The sequence below is a fragment of the Lepidochelys kempii genome, chromosome 16 (genome assembly GCF_965140265.1).
Source record: "Lepidochelys kempii isolate rLepKem1 chromosome 16, rLepKem1.hap2, whole genome shotgun sequence".
Lineage (NCBI taxonomy): Eukaryota > Metazoa > Chordata > Testudines > Cheloniidae > Lepidochelys > Lepidochelys kempii.
Window position 1 is genome coordinate 11,941,841 of NC_133271.1, and position 4,361 is coordinate 11,946,201.

Here is a 4,361-nt window from a genome sequence, read left to right on the forward strand (position 1 = left end):
CTAAGCTTGGAGAGGTGCACGTACTATGCTTGTGTCAGTTTTTCCTCCCTTTACAGAAGGAAGTTAGGAAAGTCCCAGGGGGTGGAACCAGGATAAATTAAGATGGATCAGATTAAAAGCTTTTCCACCCAGAAAAAGGGAACATGAAACCAATGGGAGTGAAAGTGAGAGATCAGCACAGAAATAATACACTGCACTTAAAAATTACAGAGAACACTAATTTAATTGAGGATAGTAACATCATGCAACTCTAGGATGGAGGGGGCAAGTGTCCTGTGATTGTTTAGGGACAGGTAAAGTGACTCTGATAAAGGGCTTGATCCCGAGAAATGCTGAGTGATTCCTAACTTTGGCGGGAGTGTGGAGGTGAGTGGTGCCCATCCAGAGATGCTCAGGCAACCACTCTCAGGATCTGGCCCAAAACAAGAGCTGATTTGGATTCCTGCCTGTTTCTGAGGTGAAACCAAACTTCTTTGCAGGTTGGAAAAATGTCGGATCCAGTTTCTGTGTTTGAGGGGTTCTTTTCAGTGCAAATTCCCGGGCGCCTGTTGTCACTGGTTAGGAAGGGAGAGGAGAAGGGTAGTGTCTCTGCTATACACTGCATGCTTTAGGGTCATCTTATTTTATTGGTGGGCTGATATTGTAATGTCAGCTGAACGTCCTGGGCCAATAGGAGTTTATTGATTGACCTTAGGAGGAGCAGATCAGGATCCCAGCTAATAACCCCAATAAAATTAGCTGGAAAAAGAATATCAGGCCATACGGTGTGATTTAAACAGTCCCATCTGATTTAAACAGTCATCCTCAGGGAGATCCAGGAAGTGCTTGGGAGCCACAATCCCTCTACAGATTTTCTGGAATATAGAAGGAATTGCACATGCTGTATCTTCCTTTGGGACAGTATATCATGTGTGCCCATCCTTCCTCCCTACATTGGCATAACTTGTCAGCACATCCTTAAATAATGGGACTGCCGCTGTGCTTGATCCCTGTAAGCAAACACAGAACAAGGCTGCTGCTGATACCCTCCCTCCCATTTGCATAGTCTATGCATGATTTAGAGGCAATCAATCAATCAATCCGATGAAGTGAGCTGTAGCTCACGAAAGCTTATGCTCAAATAAATTGGTTAGTCTCTAAGGTGCCACAAGTACTCCTTTTCTTTTTGCGAATCAGAGGAGAGGAGAAGGCAGACTGCAGATTAGCAGCTGCAGCAAGGGCCTGATCCTGATAAGACCTGTATACTTGTTGTTCCCACTGAACTTTGTACTTACCCCTTCTAGATGAAGCCCTTGCAAGGAGGTGGAAAACAGTGACAAATCAGAAGCTCTCCTTTTAAATATTGGTCTTTCTGAGTTTAGTGCACTGAAATTCTCAACTGAAGTGCTACATTCTATAGTAACTGGGGCTCCAAAATGATCAGTTATTACTATTTAAGAATTGCCCAGCCTTGTAGAAAAGAACAGAGGGCTAAAAAAATAAAAACCCAAGGTCTGATGGCTAAATTTCTGCAAAAGGAAGCTCGGAGTTGCTACAGTCTTTTGCAAGAGCGTACCGCTGGTGTAACTAAAGCGACTTCCCCTTTATCGCTGGCTGTGAAAAAGTAAATGAATTAAAATTAATTAATTAAATTAATATCAAACATTGGTGTTATATGATGTTCCAGATACAGTAGTAAAATAGGGAACATGATGGAATCTAATATTATAATTAAAATGCATATGAAAGGGAAGTCAATTGTAAGTGGTACAGCTTTGGGCAAAATATATAAACTTTCATGAGGGGGTTTTCCTTGTGAGCAGTCCTGTTAGGAAAGAAAGGGGTTGCATTCATACTGATTTCTTTTAGTTTAGGTGATAAAGTGAAGAAGTAAGGCTAATGTTTGCAGTCAAGCATGCTTATGCTATCAAGTTAGTGAAATATACCTGTGCTGAACAAGGTACTAAATAAAAGGAACTGAAACCAAATTGTGTGTTTATAAGGACACTTGACCACAGAGTAGAATAATTTGAAATGTAATTGTTTGGTTAATAATACACAAACTCGGCCAAGCCAGGGTTGGCAACCCTCCAGAATTGTCCTGGAGTCTTTAGGAATGAAAGATTAATCTTTAATTAAAGATTATGGCATGTGATGAAACCTTCAGGAATACGTCCAACTAAAATTGGCAACCCTACAAGCCATACATACCAAGGTCCCACCATTGCTATTAAAACAAGGAGAAACTGCTCCAGCTGCTCTGGCTTGTTGGAGCAAAACAGTTTTTGAAGGAACTTTGTATTGTATGATGAACTGTCAAAATCAAGTCTAAAAAACAGTGAAGAATATGGAGGAACTTTGTATAAATTATATGAACTTTAAACTGAACATTTCAGCAGCTAGCAGAGTGTTGATGGAGAAACTGAAAATTGAGCAAGCATAATTTACAAGACCTCAAAAATTGATGTCTCATTCCCTGATGGGATGGTGAGAGAGGACAACTCTCCTTTTGTTTGGACCTTTTCAATCTTCAGAAGAAGTCTAGGTCACCATCTGATTTGTCCAAGCCATTGCCTTCAAGAAGAAGAGCCAAGTTGAATCACCCAGCAGAAATTGGATAAAATGGTCCATCTCCTTCGGCACATTGCTTCTTCAAAGCTGAAAACATCTGGAAGAGAGAAGACTGAGGTCCTCGGCCAGCCACCTTTGAGTCCTCCTGGTGACACTTACAATATTTATCTTGGACAGGACCCTTCAACTGTCTCTTTTTATTTTCCAGCACTTTGGGCTGCCCATTAGCACCACTCCACCTGTTTTTTCAGTGTCAGCTCCTGCTCTGAATGCTAACTGAGCTGAAAGCTGATGGATGAACAAGATCTCATGATCAGGAACACACAGACTTCCTCTGGGGCGATGACCAATATCAGCCAATTGAATAATTCCTGAAACTGAGTACCTAATTAGCAAGGAAATATGAGTGCTTGTGTGCGTACTGTGGAGATGGTTACAAACTTCATTTGTGTATTTGTTTTGTAACAGGTTCCAGTCAAGATTGTTGTAAAGTACTTTAAAACCGAACAAGTTACTTTTGTTAACTAAGACTGTAGAATTGTACTTGTGTGTAATTAATGGTTTCACACTGATTTCAGGTTCCAGGTGCACTCAATCTGCATAGTCTGTCATAAATGTAGGAGTTTATGTTGGATAGTTAGGAAAGTTAGTCAGATCCTGGGCTAATATAATTCACTGGAAAATAGATAACAAAGGTTGGCTAATATAGATCTGTTGTGTAGGAGATGTCGGTGAAATGGCATGTAGATACCTGACCAAATTACCTTGTGATCTGCCTTTGGATTATTTTTCCTCTTTTGTTTTAGCAACACAGGAGTTGATCACCAACTGGCACAAGTGAAGCCCTATTCTGTGGAAAGAAAAGGGGTACTTGTGGCACCTTAGGGACTAACAAATTTATTTGAGCATAAGCTTTCGTGAGCTACAGCTCACTTCATCGGATGCATACAGTGGAAAATACAGTGGGGAGATTTTATATACACAGAGAGCATGAAACAATGGGTGTTACCATACAGACTGTAAGAAGAGTGATCAGGAAAGGTGAGCTATTACCAGCAGGAGAGTGGGGGGTGGGGTGGGGTGGGGGAAGCTTTTGTAGTATAAACTTCATGAAAAAACTCTTACAGACACAGACAGATATCATCTTCCTTTCCAAATGCAAACCGATGGACATCATACCAAAAGGACTGAAGGTAAAAAATCCATTACAATCTACATACCACGCAGACTATGCTGACAGCTTGTGCCACACGCTCTCAAAGAAACTGTGGAACCACCTGATCAACATCCTCTACCGCAAACAGGGAAAGATTAAGAATGAGCTCACAAAACTGGATACTCTCATAGAATCATAGAATATCAGGGTTGGAAGGGACCTCAGGAGGTCAACTAGTCCAACCCCCTGCTCAAAGCAGGACTCTCATAAAAAAACAACCTTCCACACAAACTTCCTCGTGGCTGGACTTTACAAAAACTAGACAAGCCATTTAGAACACACGCTTTGCTTCTCTACAAAAGAAAAAGGACACTAAACTATCTAAACTACTACATGACACAAGGGGCCACAACAGTGGTTCCCTTAACCCACCCAGCAATATTATTAATCTATCCAACTATACTCTTAGCCCTGCAGAAGAATCTGTCCCATCTCGGGGCCTCTCCTTCTTCCCCTCCACCCCCTCTCCTTCTGCCCCTTTGCTAATGTCCAAGTCTTGAGCCAGCGATCAATATTTTCCCACTGAATTGAAGACTAAAAACTCATAACTCTGACACCAGACATCAATAGCGGCTTGTAAGAACGAGGCGAATTA